We start from the raw sequence: 23685 nt of genomic DNA on the forward strand, positions 1-23685 counted from the left end.
AAGAAAGAAGAATGGGGAAATTCACATCTGCATGACAATCACTGGTTCACAGTTGATCTCTATGATTGATGGTTTTTAAGGCTACAATCAAATTCAAGTTAGCGAGAAGGTTTAGCATAAGACTGCCTTTACGACTCCTTGGGGTATCTTTTCTTATCGAAGGATGCCTTTTGGGTTGATTAATGTAAGCACAACCTTCCAACGAGCTATGGACATGGCTTTCCAAGGTATTATGGGAAGGTACCTTATTGTGTATCTTGATGATTTAACCGTTTTCTCAAAATAATATGAAAATCATATTTTTCATCTTGAAGATGTTATAAGGAGATGTCCTGAACATGGAATTTCTTTAAATACCCAAAAATAGGGTTAACTTTAAGAAACCACCCCTCAGGCAACTTTGTAAAATCCTGCCGAATCAGACATTATTTTCAAGGGGAAATTTTCATATTGATGGCGAATTTTTTTTTCAAAATAGGGCAAAAAATTATTTTGTATTGCGGATTTTTTTCTAGGGTACGAAAATTCCATAAATTTCTGGTGAATTATACCTTGTTCTATGGGGAAAATATATATTGTAGGAGGCAAATAATTTTTGTTAAAAGGAACAAATATATAATTGTATGAGCGAAAAATTTACTCCGAAGGAAAAATTATTTAAATGTATTGGCGATTTTTATCCACCACTTGAAAATTATTTAATTTGTTTTGGCAAATATTTTGTTATTTATGGAAAAATATATAATTTATTGGTGATTTCATGAATTCATTGCCATTAATAGACAAGGCACATCACATCACATCAGTACATCACATTGAGTTTGTACTTTGCATGATGTATCAATAACTGTGGCCTCTTTGATATGTGAAGGGTGACACATACCTAAAATCCATCAATGATTTTAAATCGTTCTATGATCGTAGATCAATGGCTGAAGTTTTATTTTGGCCCAATTTTTTGAAGAGAAGATAGCTCACCAGAAAGTGCCCGAAATGGAATTGGATTCAATAGACATGTATCAAATGTCATGAATCACGATCGATAATTTTAGTCATTTATTTTAGTCATTTAATATATATCTATTCACTTACTGCAATCCACTTTGTCCCCATGACTTCCAATGTGGTACTTGCCAACTTGAACTGGTTTATATCTATTTCCAATTTCGCACACTTGTGCATTAATGGGAAAGATTTATAGAGATACAAAATATTTAAAAAAAATTAAAGCAATTAATATGGTTAGAGAAGTAATTATTACAATTAAGAGCTTCAATTATTTATATATGATCTTTTCTTCTTTCATCTTCAATTAGCCTTTGCCTTTTGCCAGATAAATCGTTGGAGCTCACGGTATTTAAATTCTTCCTCTGGTTTAGGTTTATAGGCTCAAGTTGTTTAATTTGTTAATCTTATTCCTCAAGATGGACACTCCCATCCGCTTGAGAAGCATTTCTGTAGATGGCCAGAGCGTTTTTCCAAGCTCCATGAGAGACCCAACCATCCAATTAGTCTGCAAGGAGGCTAGGTCGTTCACCAATGAGGCTGTGCGGATGGTGTTGGGTAGAGAGTTTCTACGAAATGAAAAATAGATACCGTGTTAACACGGACATTACATCCCAGTTCTTGGCATCTCTTCTGGACCTAGGAGGAGACAAGGTGGATATGTTGATGTTGTTGAGGAAGGTCTTTAAGGAAGACTTCCTTGGAGATGATATTACTGTTGTCATCCTTGTAGAAGTAGGGGTGGGGATCCCTTGGGCGAGTGAATTATCCAAGCTTCTCCTCCCTAACCAAACATTGTCAGTGGCTAGGAAACCATTTCTCTTGAACCTGAATGCGGAGCACTTGACGCATCACAGGAAATGGGCCCAGATTGGTAGGGACTTCCTCTGGAAATGGTTGCTCCTAGATGACTTTCCAAACTACATGTGGCTTGAAGAATTCTTTCAGCTTATGCTCTCTAAAGAATTCTATATGGAAGGAGGGCTAGATTCTTAGGGCAAAGTTGTAAATCATCCACTACCTGTGCCCTAGCCCCGATGCCCTAGTAGTTTTTTTTTGTCGATGTCCTCGAAACCTCACAGGCTCAATGGCTCACTAATTTTGGCTTTTAATTTTTTGAGGGACTCAAGTCTTAGACGTAAAAATTGTAAATTTCCAAAGCATAAATATTAATGATAATTTTTCAAATTCCAATTTGTTTCAGTTTGCCTCTTAGAGTCTTATGGATATAAAAATGCTTTCTATAATTCTATTTCATTTTTATTAATGAAAGTTTTTCAAATGTTTTTTGTCTATGAGCTACATTATTTCAATATTTTGTTAAACAATGGAAATAAATTTAATACTGTGATCTTTTTTATGTAATGCTTCTTCCTCTATATTTAATATATAAAAAAAATCTGAGTTCATTCCATTAATTATTTGTACATTGATTATGGTTGATTATAATTTTATAAATATATAGTTAATATTTGAACTAAAACTCCAACTTACTTGTTGTTGAATTTTTGAACTAGTGCATGTGTGGGTTGGTACTGGGTACATGCTATGATTTATAGTTAAGATTTTGTCATAATGAAGAAATTTGAGACATTCATGAAGGGTAGATGGGATCTCTTTCATGGAAGAGAACAAAGGGCAAGGATGTCCCAACTTCACACAAAATTGATCTGAAGTAGGATTTAGGAATGATAGAAAAAATGACATCTAAGCACTTAGTACCAACCTTAATGAGAACTGGAAGAGAAATAGAACCTATAGTAGGACAAGAGAAACCATCTAAGATCTTAACCACTAAATCAAATTTATCATATCAATATGTTACTTAATGCAATTGTAAAGTATAAATATATTCTTAACTTATTACATTCACCATACATGTTGGATCAATCATCAATGAGAACCCCTTGTGAGAGTATGTCTTTGATCTTTGCAGGTGATATATAGACTTATAGTGGGCCATCATGTGTTTCAAATTTCAATTTCTAATAGTCTCACTAGGATCAAAGGTAATGCATATTGCATAGGTCCTTAGGAGGTGCAGGATTATCAATAAGATTCACCACATTATTTATCAATAAAATTATATTAAATTAAAATTTAGATTAAACTAAATTTATGTTAAACTTTTTTATATATTTTTAGTCTTTATTTATTTATTAAATTAAAATTTATATTACACTAAATTTATGTTGAACTTTTATATATATTTTTAAACTATTTTTAAAAATTATATATCGTAAACATATTTTTAAAGAATTTTGTTAAACTTTAAATTAATATTTTAGATTTAATATTGAATGTTTTCTTTTTTTTATATTAAAATTTTACCTTTCAAATTGTATATCAAAATTTATTTTTTTATTTAGTTATTTGTTTTATTCTAGAAATTGAGTTTCATGTTCTATACTATTTTTGAATTTAATACTTTTATAAATAATATTAACATTATATTTTTAATAGTTATCTCAAACTATTGCACATCTTTAAATGTCTCTTATCATGGGACCAACGACATCTGACAATAGGTACCATCGTCCGTTGGATGACCAAAGATCAACAACTTAAGGTGGATTTCAGCATGAATGTGGTAAGTGAGCACATTTGTGAGAACTTCGCCTGAAATTGAACGTTTTAAATTTAATTAAGTATAATTAAGTCTATAAAGCTCTTTTTCAGACGGAATTTTAAAATGATTAAACAGACTTAAAAAACAGTCCCGAAAAGTGACACGAGTATGGTGATGCACCTAAAAAATGACAGAAGTCATGGGACCCATGATATCTGACAACAGGTAGCATCGTCCATTAGATGAGAAAAGATCAACGACTTAGGGTGGATTTCAGCCCGAATGTGGGAAGTGAACACATTTGTGAGAACTTCACCCAGAATTGAACGTTTTAAATTTAATTAAATATAATTAAGTCTATAAAGCTCTTTTTTGGGTGGAAGTTTAAAATGATTAAACAGACCCGAAAAGTGACATGAGTATGGTGACGTGCCCAAAAAATGGTAGAAGTCATGGGACCCACGACATTTGACAACAGGTACCATCATCCATTGGATGAGAAAAGATCAACGGCTTAGGGTGGATTTCGGCCCAAATGTGAGAAGTGAACACATTTGTGACAACTTCACCCAAAATTGAACGTTTTAAATTTAATTAAATATAATTAAGTCTATAAAGTTATTTTTTGGGTGAAAGTTTAAAATGATTAAATAGACTTAAAAAACAATCCCGAAAAGTGACACGCATATGGTGACATGCTCAAAAATGGCAGAAGTCATGGGACCCATGACATCTGACAACAGGGACCATCATCTGTTGGATGAGAAAAGATCAACGACTAAGGGTGGATTTCGGCCCAAATGTGGAAAGTGAACACATTTGTGAGAAATTTGCTCAAAATTGAACCTTTGACATTTAATGTCCTTAGAATTTATATTGAAGTAATGAATGTTTTGTCCTTTGACATCAAATAGTTATTAATAATAATTAATAAAATTACAACATGATTCTAGGTATTTTGCCCTTTAGGTATTACTTTTGTACTTTTTCAGAGTTTTCAAAATAAGAGACTCATAAATCATAATTGTATTTCATTTCATGCACAAACCAGTAAATTGAGAGAGATTCAGAAACAACTACTAGATTGAGGAATGCAAGTTGCAATAGAGACTATTTGCACCAATCTAGTGAAATAGAAATTTTGGGTAAAATCTAGAACACCTACATCTCGTGGTCCAATTTGAGGGTTAGCATTTTTAGGTTTTTATATAGCATTATTTTGAATTATTAACAATAACAGTGATGGGGAAAATGGGAAGTAGTAGTTCAAAAGGAAGCCAAGTGAAAAACAAAATGTGCCTAACTGAATTGGTTAAAACACTAGGTTTCATTGATGAATACCATGATATTTATGACCCTCCTATCCATAGTGAAAAGCATATCATAGATATTAGATATGCATTGTCTAGGAAGGTGACAGATGCATCAAGAGAAAAATTTACTATTTTCAACCCAATGTTATAACAAAGAACAAATAAAATCACATTGTGGGATGCTAGATTGGGAAGCATGGTGTTACCTGAAGTATTCCCTTGCCCTGATTTTGTTATGGTCTATGCCAAAAATTATGATGAAGATAAAAAAGCAATTGTCAATAAAAATACTAAAGAGGAAGTTCTATCCATAAATGAGGGAGAATTTTCCCGTTTGTTGAACCTAGGATTTGAAACCCAAAACTCAAACGTCCACATTGACCTTGGAAAGCTAGCAGGGAATTATGAGAGTCTCGATCCAAGTTGCAGAGATACATTTATCAAAGCTCTAATAAAGAGTGGTAATGGTATTCTATTGGATCAGAATCATAAGCCTTCTTATGATTCTAACATTTTTGTTCCATGGGTTGGGGATACTATTTCCTTGTTCTCATTTTTCCTAGGATTGGAAAATGATAGGGAAGTGGGTACAAACCTTCTTGAAATGATTTATAATATCCATTGTGTAGGTCAACAAGTAAGATATAATTCTATTGAGCACATTGTTCAATCCATGCAAAAACAATTACTAATGATCAAAAAAGGTTCCTGTAAGACATTTAGGTTCTCATCCTACTTGTGCTATCTCCTTCTATCCAAGTATCGTGCAATATTCGAGACCAACAAGCTTCAAATTGTGAACCATAAGATTGATGAGAAGACTCAAAATAGAAGAGAGTGTCCAATATATGAATGGACACCAAAGATAAGGATGCATGATAATAGAAAGAACTACAACCATTTTGTAGACTTCTTTTTCGCACCAATGTATAATGAAATTACAAGCACTCCAATACCTAGGTTGCTTGTGTCTTGTATAGATTGCATTCAACTTGGAAGTCAAATAGAATTGGCTGACTGGTTCTTCATTGAAGAATTCACTATGTTAAGGTTTTATGGATCGACAGTAAAACCATTCATACTTCCAATACATGTGACAGAGAGGGTATTTTCATTGGAGTATGTACGGTAATTGGAGAGCATAGATAGACACTTCCATGGTCAGAAAAAGAAGAGCATATTTCCTTCCTTGCCTTTCTCATGTGGAGGGTTCATGTTTGAGAGAAACACATTTAATGTGGCACATGAATTTTTGACATTTTTTAACTTTGGTGATGAGGGTTTCTGGTAGTATGATCTAATCAGTGTAGTTCAAGCAAGGCTTAAGAAAAATGGGAACTCTTCAACAAAATGTCAACATGAAAGTAAACCATTTCTAGAAAAGCTTAGAAACATGGACTCTTGGGATGAGGTAAAAAAAGAGATGGAGAAAATTGCAGCTGATAATAACATTTCAACAGAAGAAATTTTATCACAAATTATGGCATTGCTTAGACAGAGGACAACAGAGGAGGGACAGGGCATCCAAAATAGGAGGCCCTACAATTTCTACCAAAAATATGCTAATCAATCTAACAAATCTATTCCCAAATCAATTATGCAAGAATGTAAAGATAGTTTTTGGACTCAAACCAAAATAAATGATTTTTGGACTATAAGGAAGAATCTCGATGAACCAAAGACTAGTGCAGAATTTGAGACCATCGACGAGGATGGAGAGTTTAGAAAATTGTGGAATATGGAGCATCCCACAACAACATATGATATGAGTGAAGATTATGATGAGTATGAGGTCGATCCCACCGCAACAACTACTACAATCCCTAAAATATTAGGTGGAGTCAATGAGTCCATGAAAGAAAAATATAGCAAAGGGGAAAGCATTGTGGAAAAAATGGGTTTTGAAGGTGGTGGTCTAGGTCCTAAAGGAGATGAAATTTGGTATCCACTTCAGGTACAAATTTTATTAGATTCAAAATCACAAGCTCCTGTTAAACCAGTCATTGGACTTGATTCTTTAGATTCATCATGAATAGGTACTACTCATTACCCTCAGGGTCCACCTACATTTGTTTCAGGTTCAAATCCACAACCACCACCAACACATTATGATATTCCCATTGGTGCTGAATCAAGTTGATGTAGAGGAAGGGTGTGATAAATGAGCCTTCAATATTTATAAGGGAAATACAAGGTTCAAACCCCTAGGCTTAGTAGCACCCAAATGGCTCAAATAGGTCAAATGCAAACCAAAACTTCTCCAAATGATTCAAAAGGTAGAGTGTTTTTAAAACCTCCAAATAAGGTGTTTCAACTAGTTTTGTGGTTCTAAGAACTTGTTTAAGTGCAAAGCCCTCTTTTTAGCCTTCTAGGCCTATTTGCCCAATTAGCCCTCTACCGAGGAAAATGAATTGTTTCTACTCAAATTTTCCAAACAACTAAAAAAAAAATCACATATTCTAACACCATTTTGGATCTACTTTGACATACCAAAAGATTACATGAGGTCACTTTGGGAAGTATATGTTGTCCTGCAACTGTACACCCTTTTGAGACTCCAAAAATGGTCAATTTACAAAGGAGGTCTATGATGTCTTAACTACTCGACTCCCAAACTTTCAAAAATAATCCAATATGGTGTAAAACGAAGGAATATGCAATTATTTTCAAGGTTTAACCTTTCTAAGTGCAAGATTCCAAATTTAGCCTTCCTCAAACCCTTAAAAGTAGGGTTTCACACATACCCCTCTTCCAAACACTATACCACCCAACTGATGATGGATTCAACTTCAATAGGATATTTCTTGACACTTTCAATCATAAAATATACCTCTCCTTAAGGCGGATTTGCTATTGATGCTCCTTAGCAAGCATTTTCAATGCAATTTCACTCATTTCCAATGGTGATCACCCTTTTCTCAACTTATCTGCACATTATTAGGTTAGAAAATAATTTTACATGTTAAATGGAGACATCCCATGATTCACAGGCCTGATTCAATCATGAAATTCCTACTTCATGTTAGAAAATCACTTTTCTTGATCTAAAACTAGTCAAAATGTGCTAACAGTCAGCCAAGAATTGCAAACTGAGATAGAACTGAAACTTCAATGCATCCAACTGATATCTGGTAGGTTAAAAAAAATCTCAAATCATTAGAAAACAATAACCTATCAATATGCTATGTCGATCATGCAAAAATACCAATAAAATGGAAGAATTTGGTCTTTATTGCAAAGTTGTTGTCTCAGTCCGTACACCAGCATTCTCTCTCCGTCGTACAAATAATTACATGAACCTTTTATAACTTCCCCCTAACTATATCAACCACCTTTTATTGGTTACATTTCATGGTTAAAGCATTTAACTCCTAAAACTAATTTCCCCCCAAAACTACCTAGTCATTGCCTTTCAAATATTCAAATTTGACAACTTTGGGAAAATGACATAATTTGATCAAAAGCTCCTAATTTCTGACTCTCAAGGTCATGAAATGTTTTATTAAACTTGTCTAAACCTTATAAACTCTCTAAGCCATAAATTCCTATTACATCTTTTTTGTTGGTCCTAAGGTCCTTACCAGGCCCTTTAGGACAAATTACAAACTTATTACATTTTTCATCATAAAAAGCCATAATGGTCCTCAAAACATCATAATTTATTGGCTCTTCACTCTTAAGATCTTCAAAATTCTTTAATGGCTTCATTGAGTTCTTTGGTCTTCTAAGTGCACTTGCACCATGCTCCCCAAAAATGAAAAAAATCTTGTCCCAAGAGTTTGGCTTGAGTTTGCCTCCATCAACTGGCCAATAACTCCTCATTGGTTGGTCTCCCAATGTGATCTTTTTCCTTCCATCACTTGCATTCACTTTACCAAAAATATTAGAATGAAAACAAAATTTATGAGGCCCTATTTTTGGATCAAACTGCTGCCCCATTTGATTTTGCTACTTCATAGTGGTTTGTTGTTTGTTGCACCACCTGAACCTATTCTCCCTTCATCTGACCTTTAAATGGACACTCGATAGTGCCTATTTGAACATATTTCAAGTCCCAATCGACTTCTCTTTTAGGACTGATCTACTTCTCTGCCATAACCAACATTTTGTTGCCTTGGGTTTGCTGCCCCCAACTAGTATCATACTCATCTTTATCCTGGTCATTCAATGGAATGTTGCTTCCAAAACACATCACCATCTTGTCATTACTCCTGTAATCTAGTTTTGTAACTTATATCTTTGTCCACCCTTATGCACAATGTAGGCATTTGAGTAACCATCATGAAGAGTTCTTCTTCCCCATTGCCATGGTCTACCCAAAATTATATGTCCACAACTCATAGGTATGATATCACACATTACCCAATCATGATAGGGACCAATTGAAAAATTAACAAGATCTCTTTGTCTAACCTCCACATTCAACACTTGATCAACCCAAGTGGCCTTATAAGGGTTAGGATGATCTACTATTGTCAATCCCAACTTAGTCACCATATCAAATGAAACCAAATTGTTATGTGAACCAGAATCTATGATCAATTGACATAATTTACCCTTGCTCAAACAATATGTTCTAAAAATTTTCACCTTTGGTTCTTGTATTTTCTCACCTTGTCTCACCATAAGGAATTCTCCCTCAGTCTCTGGATATGCTAGAAATGGTCCACCATCTTCCTTCTTCTCTTCTTCTTGTGTCAAACCCACTCTTCTCTCTTTTCCTTTATCTGATTCAACCCACTTAGGACACCTAAAGGATTGATGACCTACCTCATTACAATTGAAACACTTGCCTTGAAAGGTTCCACTTCCTCTTCCTACTCCAAATCTTCCACCTCTATAGTTTTATCCTCCGCTTGGTTCTGAAGTAGTCCCCTTGTCTTTATCTTTTTCTTCCCAAGTCTGATTTGTTCTTCCTCCCCTTCCTCTCATGAATCCACCTCTATCATTTCCTTGTCTTTTATTCTTCCTCTTCAACTTCTCTTCTTCTCTTACTACTGATTGAAAGCATTCTCCAAGGGTTCTTGACATATTCAACCCTATATCATCCTGAATATTATACTTGAGGCAATTTATGTACCTAGCCACCTTCTCATCTTCATATTCTTCTCCTCCCCTAATGCTCAGGGTGTGAAATTATTCAGTATAGGACATTACATCTAAGTCCTTTTGTTTCAAGTTGTTCCTCCTCATATTTATCTGGATTGCCAAGTCTAACGGCAAAAATTGACTCCTCATCATAGTCTTCATCCTATCCCAATCTGATATTTTATTCAATCCCCTGTCCTCTCTCTCATTTTGAATACTTTTCCACCATGTAAGGGTTGTTCGCCTTAGCCTCGCTTTTTCTATTTTCACCTTCTTGTCTCTATCTATATCCTCTAGACCAAAATAGTTCTCAAGTGCCTCTATCCAACCAAGCACTTCTTCACTATCCATCTTGCCTTGGTAGATTGGTAAATAAACTTGTGTTTTCATACTAGTATCTTGTACTTCCTTAATCAACCTTATGAATCTCCTCTCTTCAGGGTCTTCTTCATCCCTATGTCTCACATGTTCTTTCTCTTCTCCTTCATTGTTTTCTTCATGATTCTATTCTCTTCCAGGGTCTCTTCTTTCTTTCTCTAAGGCTTCTATCCTTCCTAACAATTGAAGTCTCTCCCTTCTCATTTGTCTTTCTTCCCTTTCTCTAGTTGCCTCTAACTCTCTATTCTCTCTTTCCTTCTATTCTAAGGCTGCTTTCAGCTCTTCAATCTCCCTTGCCATTTGGTTCTTAGGTGCCATGTTCTAGTTTGTTGGTTTTCCTCCTTAAAGATATACTAATTGAAGCTTAGATACCACCTGATGCAGAGGAAGGGTGTGATAAATGAACCTTCAATATTTATAAGGGAAATACAAGGTTCAAACCCCTAGGCCTAGTAGCACCCAAATGGCTCAAATAGGTCAAGTGCAAACCAACACTTCTCCAAATGATTCCAAAGGTATGGAGTGTTTTTAAATCCTCCAAATAAGGTGTTTCAACTAGTTTTGTAGTTATAAGAAGTTGTTTAAGTGCAAAGCCCTCTTTTTAGCCTTCTAGGCCTATTTGCCCAATTAGCCTTCCAATGAGGAAAATGAATTGTCTCTACTGAAATTTTCCAAACAACTAAACAAAAAAATCACATATTCTTACACCCTTTTGGATCTACTTTGACATACCAAAATATTACATGAGGTTACTTTGGGAATTATATGATTAACTGTACACCATTTTGAGACTCCAAAAATGGTTAATTTACAAAGGAGGTCGATGATGTATTAACTCCCTGACTCCTAAACTTTCAATTGTCATCTAATATGGTATAAAAATAAGGAATATTCAATTGGTTTCAAGGTTTAACCTTCCTAAGTGCAAGATCCCAAATTTAGCCTTCCTCAAACCCTTAAAAGTAGGGTTTCACACATACCCCTCTTCCAAACACTATACCACCCAAATGATGATGGATTAACCTTCAATAGGACATGTCTTGACACTATCAATCATAAAATATACCTCTCCTTAAGGCGGATTTGCTATTGCTGCTCCTTAGCAAGCATTTTCAATGCAATTTCACTCCTTTCCAATGGTGATCACCCTTCTCTCAAATTATCTACACATTATTAGGTTAGAACATAATGTTACATTTTAAATGGATACATCCCATGATTCAATCATGGAATTCCTACTTCATGTTAGAAAATCACTTTTCTTGATCTAAAACTAGTCAAAATGTGTTAACAGTCAGCCAAGAATTGCAAACTGAGATATAACTGAAACTTCAATGCATCCAACTGATATTTGGTAGGTTACAAACACTCTCAAATCATTATAAAACAATAACCTATCAATATGCTATGTTGATCATGCAAAAATACCAATAAAATGGAAGAATTTGGTCTTTATTGCAAAGTTGTTGTCTCGGTTCGTACACCAGCATTCTCTCTCTGTCGTACAGATAATTACATGAACCTTTTATAACTTCCCCCTAACTATATCAACCACCTTTTATTGGTTACATTTCATGGTTAAAGCATTTAACTCCTAAAACTAATTTCCCCCCAAAACTACCTAGTCATTGCCTTTCAAATATTCAAATTTGACAACTTTGGGAAAATGACATAATTTGATCAAAAAATCCTAATTGTTGACTCTCAAGGTCATGAAATATTTTATTAAACTTTTCTAAACCTTCTAAACTCTCTAAGCCATAAATTCCTATTACATCTTTTTTTTTGGTCCTAAGGTCCTTACCAGGCCCTTTAGGACAAATTACAAACTTATTACATTTTGCATCATAAAAAGCCATAATGGTGCTCAAAACATCATAATTGATTGGCTCTTCACTCCTAAGACTTCAAAAGTCTTTAATGGCTTCATTAAGTTATTTGTTCTTCTAAGTGCACTTGCACCACAAGTGCCACTACCATAGGTGGGGAATCGGGGGATAGTATTCCCATTATTGTTCAGTCAAGTGCCACTATGATTGGTGGGGTTGGCATGGGTACTACGACTGATACTAGTTGTCTTGGTGTTGGACAAGGTCTACAATAAAATATCTCTCACAAGAGGCCACTAGTGGTAGATACTCATACTATTTATAATCCTATATCAAGTGCCATTGACTATAAAATAATCATTTGCAGCTTCAGATGACACACCTAAAAAGATTATGAAAACTACACATGAAAGTGTCGGTGGGAGTGGGACAGTATCAAGAATTGTTGTTGGTAATCCTAGTCAAGCATTAATTAAAACCATAGGAATAAGTGGAAATGGATCCTCTATTTTGATTGAGTAAAAATAGGTATTTGAAAGGTACCCGAACCTTTTGCAAGCCAAGAGAACAAAAAAGCATAAAAAAGTTCCTAATCACTTCAAAAAGTCAAAATGAACCCATCGGATGGGCTCAGCTTAAAACATCATAACCTAATTACATAAAACTCAGAACAGACAACAACAGGAAAGCAAAAGACAGCAAAGAGACAGAACTAAGGACAACAACTAGAACTAAATACTATTTAGGATCTCCTCAGTGTGAACAACCATTTGTTTCATGTTGTTTGCCGAGGTCTTCATATCCTCCAGCTCACGACCTTCGATGTCAACCTTATTCTTTGTGTTGGCTCTGGTTCTCCTTTCATGACCCTTCTTGTTCACCTGCTCTTTATCACCTTCCTTCTCTGCATTGTTCTCGTACCTGTTGATAAAGATGTTCATGTTGTCCACTGAAGATTTAAGAATTTGGAAATTTTGATCAGCAATCTGCTTGACATTGTGCTCCATCTTGTCAATTCTGCTACCAAAATCTTTCAGTTTGTTGTCCATTTCCTTTCTATCTCCCATCTCATTGACCTTTTTCTCTGTGGCTAAGATTTTTCCAACCATACATTCAATAGCTTGCGCATTATGCAGAACGACCACAAACTCTTGAACATGCTCTGCCAAGGGCTTGTCACCAATTGTATTTTTTGTCATGGCCTGTGTATCTATTTTCAAGCTATTAATATCCTTCACCAGAGTAGTGATGGTCTCACAGAAGGCCTTAATGGTATCTTTGTCACCACTATCACTTTGACCCCCTTTTTCCTCGTTATGCAGTCCAGTGGTATTCACGGTCTCCATGGTTTCCAAATTATCCTTAACTGTGTTACCCTCCCCTTCTTTGTCCTGACTATCAATCCTCTTATTATCATCCTCCTCCTCCTCAGACTCAACCAGAACATAATTGAGATCAAAATTGCTACCCTTTTTAGTGTTCTTTTTCTAAGCCTTCTTTCCAGAGGCTTTCCCTTTCCTCTTTTTAATAGGTTTTTCCTCAAGGGAATCAGTTTTAGAGTTCGATATTTCAGTTTCCACAATAATCCTCCTCTTCTTAGCCCTAATCCTCCCTTTTTTGCTAGTTTCTTCTGACTCTCCCTCTATCTCAAAATCAAAGTTGAAACCACTATCCTTACTTTCCATAGTCTCATCTATGGCATTTTGGCCTTTAATAGGCTTTTCAATGCACTTCCCCTTTAGCATTTTGTAAACCAAGACCATGAGCCCCTAGTGGAGGGCATGATCACCTTTAGGGTCCTTCTGGATCTCCTTTATAGTATGATCCATTGAACATGCTAGGTAATAGGGAAGGCTAACCCTTTCACCATGACAGAAATGGTTAAGAAGGACGAAGTGATGCCCATAAGCCCTGGTAAACCTACCGTCTAAGGTAATATATTCAATAGAGGAAAATAAGACAAACCTCCATGGCCTGCAAATTCTCTTCGGGGAGTGGTAGGAGTTGTCAATTTTGATCATCTTTCTTCTCTCACCATCTGTAACAGGAAACTTGTCTGCAACCTTATCTGATATCCCTCTGTCCCTATAAAATTTCATACCCTCGCTAGTCATCCCCGTGGCCTCAGTGATAACTTCTTCATCTACATTCATCATATGTGATCCAATCAAAACTTTTTCATGTTTCCAGTTCTTAATGAAGTAGCTAGTAATTGTGGGGTCCTTCCCATTTAGTCATTCCATGAAAACATTGAGGCCCCCCTACTGAAGGATACTCCATACTTCTTCGTTCTTTCTCCATTCAACGCATGAAGCAGGTTCAAATCTCTTCTTGTTTCCTCCCATTTTTCCAGCACCTTCCTTGCAATGCCTTCTCTCATTTATATAACTTTTCCTCTAGTTTCTGTGGTTATTCTGTAAGAGCACCCATAATCCCTGCCAAATAATGATGATATGACACCTATTTAATAGCTCATTATCTTCAAACAAGAAATGGATCCTCTGTTATTCCTATGTCACCTTTCAAACATTCAATTGCTTTAGCAAGCTCAGATTTTCAATTTTGTGATTACTATGAAAAATATGAACACACAACAAAAGAAAATAAAGAAAAAAAGAAAGCATTTCATAGGGTTGCCTTGACTAAAGTTTTAGACGAACAACCTGCAAGGCACAGGGTATTTCCAACACATGACCCACAAAAAGGTATGATGGAGCTCATGGTTGTTATGCCCTAGCCCCAACTAAATATAAAAATCCACCACACAGTCAGATAGATCCCTCTTAATTTCATGTTAGCACCCTCCAAATGGATTCTTCCAAAGTACATAATATGAACAAAATTAGTGTGTCAAAAAGGACTAACGAAGTGGTCTACACTTCACTACTAAAGGTGGAGAGAGAAAAAAATAAACTAGAGAAACAAATAGAAAAGTTACAGGTAGACCTGGCAAACAAAAAATCAAGGAGGAAAGCAACAGATAACAAGTGCAATGATTTGTAGAAAAGGATAAAAAAATTGGGCTCTGTAGTAGAAATTGCAGAGCAGGAGAAGATGGATGCAGAATTGAAGGACCTGACAGAAAAACTAGCTAAAAGCAGTAAAAAAATTGATGAGGAAAGAGCTAGTTTTCAAAAATTATACAAAAGTTATGAGTCTACTGCTGCTAAAATAAGAAAAATACAGAACCTATTGGATCATGGGAAGGAAAAAGAAAAAAATTTGCAAGAGGAAGTAGAGGAAGAAAGAAAAAAATGTGCACAAATGAAAGAAGACCTGCACAATGCAATGATAAAATAAAAACTTTGGAGGATAGATTGAAAGATAATATGAAAAATACAATGAAGTATATATAAGAAAACATTTGGTGGAAAATAATGCAGAGGAGTGACAAGTTGTGTGAATGGTTTGAATTGAATGAAAGTCTGAGAGTAATTTATATGAAAATCAAAGGGTACTTTGAGAAGAGCATACATGTTTATTCAAAAGAGGATATGGCAAAAAAGATTTTGCAAGTAGTCTACAATACCAGTGACAGCTACTTGGCATCTAAGGGAATTAAGAGCCGCATTGATGCCATAGTTAAGACATCATCTATCATTCAAAAATGCCAGAAACTAAGGGAAACATCAAAAGTTATGGAAAAATATGGAAAAAAGATATTGAAGCTGCAAGAAAAGAAAAATAATTTGATTAAACTTGGTTTTCCTAAGACCATTGACCCATCAAATAAATTCATTGGAAAAGAAACTTACAAAAAAAGCATGGAGATAAAAATGAAGTCTGATTTAGACTTGCTTCCTAAGGACACAACTCCCCAAAGCTTTCTGGAATTCATCCAACCATTTACAACTCTAAATTCAATATTGGATGAAACAGTGATGTCAAGTCAATCTTCTAAATATGGAATGTTGACAAAGTCATGGTTGACTTTCCATAGTTTATAGAATATTGACCTTCCATCAGACAAAGAGTGGAGCACCCTACAAAAACTGGCACATAAATCTTAAGAATCATAGTATGTATTGCACAATTTTCTTCTTTTACTCTTAATTTCAAGGTTTTATGTTTTTTTTGTTTGGAATTTGGCATTGCTTGAAATAACTTTGTTTTGTGAACAGGAAAAAACCAGCACTCTCTATTGCTAATTTGCTAATCCAGCCTATGAATCTATGATGCACAGTGCAAAACTTCAGCCAGTAAATTTGTATTCTCAAATTCTCCCTTGCTTTAACATTTATGCATTTCTCTATTTCTGATTACTAGGTTTTAGGCACTGCTATTATCTATATTTAATTTGTCATGGTATGAATTAATATTTAATTTTGAACTCTATTTTTTGAATAGGAGACATCGGACATGTAGCAGATGTTAAATTGATAATACGGCCTGTGATGGCCATATAAATCCATGCTGAGTTTGTGATTTTGATGTTGAGTCTTCACATGTTGCAAACTTGCAATTCGACCTGAAGCTATTGTTGCTCCCTTGTTTCTATAAAAGGGAATTTAGGTTCATTTGCAAAGGGTTTTGAAATTTTGTATTCACTTTTGCATGGACATTGGAGAATCACACAGGAGCTGTTGTTGCTCTCTTGTTTCTATAAAAGGGAATTTAGGGTCATTTGCAAAGGGTTCTAAAACTTTGTATTCACTTTTTCAATTTGCATGGAGAATCACACAGATTGGTGTGTTACTATTGAATGAATTGTATCATATGGCTATATTTTGAAAGAATTAATGAAAATCTAAGTTCTAAAACATGTCTAAATAAACAATAAACATCTTTGTATCAATAAACACATTATGGTCTTTTATTATCCTATTTTAAATCTGGAAATAGAAAGTTGAAAAATAAAATTACAAATCAATATTAAATTCTAATTGCAAAAAGTGATATGCTTTTGTAATATGAATGATGAGATATAGTAATAAGATTAATAAATACCAATCTCTTACAGTTGCCATTCATCCTCATCAAATTTAGAGCTTTCTTGATTCTTGCCTATGGTTTCTTCACTCTGAGTCTGCATAACTTCATTGAACTGCATCTCAATGCTACCAGTAGGTCCAATACATGAGTCAATAGTCCCACTAGCACTTTGGTTTGAAGTGTTGCCCAAAACTCTTCTTTCACATTTGGACCTCCAGATTTATAATGCCCTATCATAAGGAAAAGTGTGGACATCATACCTAGATGTATAGAGCCTCAAGCAATTTTCTAAATTTTTCTCTAGTTTGTTTCTTAGCTTTGATTTTAGGATCCCCGAAGCACTAAAAACTCTCTCATCTTCCATCAAACCCAATATCATGGTAAGACATAAATCAACAAGCTTCAAATATTCTGGCATTGAATCATGCAACGCTGCATTCTTAGCTATATATTTCCAAAGCCTTGTTATTGATCCCTCTTTGCGGGCGTTCTCCATTTTGACATATTGTTCTCTCATAGTGTATGCAAAATGAGATGATTTCTCTCAAAGATGAGTTTTGTCTAATATTCCATTTATAGTTACTCCATTTAATTCTCTGGATATGAAAAAATTGTTTTATCAAAGTTAGTATCTTACTTCAAAAATCATCTGCATTGTTGAGGCTCCAATAATGAGGAAACACGATAGACATGGCTTCGAGTAGGTTTTCAGGAGGGAATCTGCTTCTAATTTGTGAGGAAAGATCATATGCAATTTTCTTCACAGATGTAGTTACAGTCTCAACAATCTTGTCAAAATCTTCCCTTGTAACTCTTGCTAGTTGCTTCCTTGGGTGCTTTCCTAGTTCCTCAGGGTCGATCATGGCATAGAAGTGCATTGGTATCTCAACTCCCCATACATTGGCACATACCTCCCCATCTCCACCGATTTGTAAAAAGTTATTAGGATTGTTCAAATCTATGAGTGTCCGCCACTTAACAAATTTTTCATCAGATAGTGTTGCTTGATTTTGATAGAGATTGTCGAGGGTCATGCATGTCATCTTACGCTGCATAGCATATTCTGCAATATACAACTCTTTTTGGGAAGCCTTCATAATATTCCTCCTTTCCTCTAACATGGGCAGAAGAGCTGTTAAAGTTAAGAGTGTCTATAGATTACTTAACCTTGGAAGAAGTTTAGGAAATTTCAGTTGATCTGATTCGTTGCGAGTTGTGTGAAATAGTCCAATCAAGGATGGATATTTTGAAAAAACTCAATGCGTTGGACCATCCAAAGAGATCCATATGGTATCATTATCCTTGAGAAGCTTGTTCCCATTAGTTATTCCATCAACAAAGTGTTGAAATTCTATAAATCGCTTGGGACTTCGACAGAAGTGTGAGTAGAGCTCTCTGATTAAAATTTCAGTTTTTTTACCAAAGCAAACTTGCTCACAATTCCAAAAGCTAGATTCATTTTGTGAGCCATGCAGTGAATTGCAGTAATGTACGATGCAAATGAAGTTTCAATCTTTGTACAAAGACCGTTCTTGTGACCTTGCATTACTGAAGCTCCATCTACTCCAACACAATCCAATTTTTTGGCAACCGTCATGTCATCAATACCTCCATATTCAATTAAACTTCTCTTTACTAGTTGAAATAAATTTTCTGTTGTCGCACTCTCCTTCATATTAGCAACAGATAGTATATAAGGTTTGTGGGTATGATTCTCTACAGTATAAACATGCATGCATACCCATGAAGTATTGTCTGCTGCTATAACTTCATCTAAATAAAATGCAATAAAGTTTGACTCTCTTATTTTTTCCTTTACATCTTCTATTTAAACCTCAGCAAGACAACTTGCCCATTCCCATCCATTTTTTACTAACCAATATCTATTAGGATAGTTAGGAACTTTTAAAAAGTGTAATAAACCACTAATTGATGGGAAATTTGTCATAGCATGCCCTCTGCTCAAAATATAAGAAACAATGCTTAATTGAACAACTTTTCCTAGTTGTTCTATTTGCATTGCTTTTCCAAAACTAGCTTCAATAGAACCTTTAACTTCAACAGGCTTCATCTATATTTTCTCATGAAAATAATACTCTTCAGCATTCCTCACATGCTTACATTCCTCCTTTGTTTTCCATCTTATCATTGATTTTTTAACCCTATCTATCATTTATTTTTCATAAACTTTACCCATATGCTTTTCTATGGTGTCAAATTTTAGCTGCAACCTAATTTCCTTGTTATGTTTCCAAGTGCAAATCTTACACCTACATTCTATTGGAGGCTCGCCTTCAATTGGATTCTCCACTGGTTCAATGAATGGATACTTTGATGCCCAATTAATTTGAAAATTCCTCACCGACATATCCCACTCCCAATCCTTTTTTGATTGTGGTTCATCTTTTTTTGATCTGGTTTTTCTTTTCCCCTTTCGTGCATTATCATCAATGGCATTATCACCCAAGTTGGTTATATCATTTTGGCTAACTGGAGCATCTACTAGATAATATTCTTCGAGATGATCCTGATCTGAGATACCAGGTTCGTCGTCATCTTCAACATGCGGTGTAGGTTACGAATTTTTTAGTTGTACTTGTGATGATGTACCTTCCTAATTTTCACCACACTCTTTTCCAAAGCCAAAGTATGAAGACAATGTTATGCTTTTTGTTGGCCTCTCATGGCCTTCCCCACATTCAGGTTTCCTACCCTTCTTCCTGTTCAAAATCTCCAATGATATAAAGGCTGCCAAAAAAATATCAATTTGTTGAAGAAGCAATAATAGATTATAAAGTATCATTGGCCCTACGACCTACAATCTAGATGTCTAAGATCTGAATGCCTTGGCTGACCACTTCGCACTGATGGGTCACTACTGAATAAAAATGAATTGAACAGTGCAAAAAAATATAGATAAATTCAAAATAACATTATAACACTTCAAAAATATGATCGCTCATCTTTAGGTCACTAGCAGTCGCCAATGCAGTCAACAACAATGAATTTCTTTAGTCTGGAAATTCGCTACTGATAAGAATTTAGAGCCTAGAACCCACCAAATTGTGTAGAGATAGATCTAATCTTTCCATATATTTATACCAATCCTTATATGGTGAATTCCAAGGGAATTTTATATGGTATACAAATATTTGGCAAATCCCACGTAACTATAACATGACATGTAATTTTCAAGGTGATTATGGGTCGTCTAAATAATTGGCAAATACAATATAGTTGGCAAAAGTTGGGGTGAATGGAGACACGCGTCGACAAAATGTCAAGCAAACTGGGTCCTCCTAGCAAAAAAATCTTCACATGCCTATAGGTGAATTATGGTTGTATATTAAGGCAACCTCAGAGCGTGTAGGCGAAAAAATTAAATTTACCGTGTGCCCAGCCTATATTGTATTGGCGAAATCCTCACATAGAAATATTTAATTACATAAAACATATGGTGATCAGGCAGTGAATTTGACATAAATTGATAATGTTCTTGCAACATGGCCACCCCCAGTCGGTACAAAATATTTGCCATTTCCCAGGTCACCAACGTGAAAAAATTGCCATTGGCGAATATTCGCCGCTAAAGTAAACTCTGCCAAAAAATTATTTTTTGGAGTAACAGAAGGTAAACTTCTTAGACATATAGTGTTTAAGGAAGGTACCAAGATTCATCTAGAAAGGGTCAAATCTATTCAAGGTTTTTATTTACCTTCAAGTAAAACAGTTGTTCATTCTTTATTTTGTAAAGTTAACTTCTTGAGAAGATTTGTACCAGATTTTGCAGAGAAATCATATCATATTGTGAATATGATGAAAGGAAAGACCGATTTTCATTGGAATTTAGAAGGGAAAGAAACTTTCAAGGAAATAAAAGAAGTCATAGCGCATGCTCCTATATTGGTATTTCCTAATTATACCAAAGATTTCATAATGTACAACTATGCTTCAGATCAAACTCTTTCTAAAATTCTAGTTTAGAAGGATTTAGAAGATATTGAGTCTCCAATAAAATTCATGAGTTTTCCTCTCAAGAATCATGAACTCAAATACTCTCAAATAAATAAGAATTCTTATGCTTTGGTCAAAGTCATGAAGCATTTTTTATTCTACATCCTATATTCACATGTCATATGTCTAGTTCTAGATACTGCAGTCAAGCTCATTTTGACACAACAATACTTTGGAACTAAAAGAGGTAACTGGATAGTAAAGATTTAGTAATATGACTTGGAGATTCAACCTACCAATTTTTTCCATAGTAAAGGTTTGTGTCAGTTAATGGCAGACAACCAACTAGAATGAATTATTCCCCTAGAGAAGGATTCATAAAGAAGTATCCCTACAGTATTGTTCGTAAGCACCGCAGATGAATGGTCTTCTAACATTTCTCATTTTCTTAATTATGGTGAATGTCCAACACATATAACATATAAGGAAAAAAGGAATTTAAAGTTAAAAGCTACAAACTATGTTCTTTGGGAGAATAGTTTGTATAAAAGAAGTCTTGATGGTACTTTGTTAAAGTGTGTGGATAAAGCTCAACAAGTTAAGTTGTTGGAATATTTTCATAACTTGGCTTGCGGTGGACATTTTTTAGCTCTAGTGATAGCTCATAATATTTTAAGAGTCAGTTATTATTGGCCTACCCTTTTTCAAGATGATTATGATTGGGTTAGGAAGTGTGATTTGTCTCAACATTTTGTTAGTAAATCCAAGCTTGCATCATTTCTTCTCAAGCCAGTGGTGATTGCGGAACCATTTCAGTAGTGCAGTATTGACTTTATTGGCCCAATCGATCCCCCATCCAATACAAGTCATCACTATGTTTTGATTGCCACATATTATTTTACTAAATGGGTTAAAGAAATTTTCATCAAACACGCTATGTCTGAGGTGGTGTGCGATTGTATAAAAGAAAACATTGCGAGTAGGTTTGGTGTTCTGAACAAGATAGTAGTAGATAATGCTACCTATTTCTCTTCATATGAAATTACTAATTTTTTCTTTGAGTATCATATTACTCTTGCCCAATCATTAGACTATTATACACAAGGTAATGGTCAAGAAAAATCAAGAAATAAGAATCTAATTACAATAATTAAGAAGTTGGTTGATGAAAATCAGTGTCTGTGGCATAAAGCATTGATTGATACTTTGTGGGTGGATATAATTGCACCAAAGAGATAAATTGGGTTATCACCTCTTCAACTTCTTTATGGTACTAATGCGGAGATTCCGGTTACTTTAGAGCTACTATATTTGAAGTTGATAAAGTCTATTAAGGATCAAACATTTGAGAGTTCACTAGATAAGCACATCATGTTTCTCTCATAGCTTGAAGAAAATAGAGTTCAGGTGGTTGATCATATTTCAGAACATGAAAATCAAGTCAAGGCCCTTTTTGACAAAAAATAAAAGCAGAGAGACCATCAAATTGGTGATCTTGTCTTTCTTTGGGGTGCAAGGTTTGAGCCTAAAGGAATGCACGATAATTTTGATTCCTTGTTGATGGGACATTTCACTATTCATCAAATTTGTGGTGAAGGCAGTTATCTTCTTGCCTACAATGATGGAACTCCATTTTCTTTGCCACACAATGGCCAACATCTCAAATTATTTACTCAATGAAGCTTTGGCAAGTTGGTTTGATATTCCCTTTTTAAGTTTTCATTATGTTTTGTTTTTAATTTTTCTCCATCGCCTAACTCTACCCCAATGGATGGATGAAGGCACAGAACACTAGAATTCTACACTTTGTACTCATTCAAGATAATGAATGATCGAATATTGTTCCCCAGTCAAAGCCAATGTTATCCTCAATTTTTGTAATACTAAAATTGAGGATACCCCACAATTTTTACCCATTTTTGAGTTCTAGATGCTCTATGCTCATTTTATGAGACTTTTCATCATCGTAAGCACATTGTTTTTCCCTTATTTCATTTATGAGATATTGTGGTGCAAATCGGGTTTGTAAACCTGATTTACACTAAAACACCCTTCTAGAAGAAAATCAAGTTTACAAGCTCGATTTACACCTTCTTCCACATGTTTTACCCTATAGGTGCAAATCAGGTTTATAAACGTGATTTACACCTAGTTGGTGCAAATCAGGTTTGTTGCCCTGATTTGCACATATTTATTACACTTGAGTTATTAATTATTCATTTGGTAAATTTAATTAGGAGTCTTCCTCTTTTGATTATAAGTTTTTTTTCTTCATTTTAATCATCACTGTTACCTAATTAAGTTCATTTGGAATTGAGCTAGGAATATTTCCACGATTTTGAACTTGGGTATGTATTCTTTTTACTGATTTCTTAGGGTTTTGGAAACCCTTTTTATTTTTGAATTCATATCGGTTTTTTTCCTATTTTAATTTTAAAATATGCATCTTTGTGTGATTCCATTCGATATTTTCATCTCCAAAATGATATTGCATTATCGTTGATTGTTTTATTTATCACTATTTTTGTGCTGGTGTGAAGAAGAGGTTGTAGGTCTGCCACACACCACACAGTGGTGCATGGTGGGTCTGTGACATGTGCCCTACACCATAGTCTTT

Source organism: Cryptomeria japonica, chromosome 2 (genome assembly GCF_030272615.1).
Source record: "Cryptomeria japonica chromosome 2, Sugi_1.0, whole genome shotgun sequence".
NCBI classification, from domain to species: domain Eukaryota; kingdom Viridiplantae; phylum Streptophyta; class Pinopsida; order Cupressales; family Cupressaceae; genus Cryptomeria; species Cryptomeria japonica.